The sequence below is a fragment of the Penaeus monodon genome, chromosome 30 (assembly GCF_015228065.2).
Source record: "Penaeus monodon isolate SGIC_2016 chromosome 30, NSTDA_Pmon_1, whole genome shotgun sequence".
Lineage (NCBI taxonomy): Eukaryota > Metazoa > Arthropoda > Malacostraca > Decapoda > Penaeidae > Penaeus > Penaeus monodon.
In genome coordinates, this window is record NC_051415.1 from 5,462,966 (window position 1) to 5,463,274 (window position 309).

A 309-nucleotide genomic window follows, 5' to 3' on the forward strand; every position below is an offset into this window, starting at 1 on the left:
CGTGCGTGGGCAAGGAGGTTGGTATGACTTTGATTCCCTTCTTGGTTGTAGGTAGGTGTAGGTTTACCTAGATTTAGGGAGCAATTACCTTACATATGTTATTATCAGTTTATCCCTATCGTAATTCTTCATTTTTTTATCTAATTTGAAGTGATTAAATCTTCCCTCATCTCTGCCTTTTCGATATCTGTAATATTTTTGATAATGCTGAGTTGCAAAGCCAAACCAGTATCTAATGGCGTTCTGAACCATTAACAAATGCTATACAATCCAAGACATACGTTTAGCACTGTTCTAACCCACGTGGAA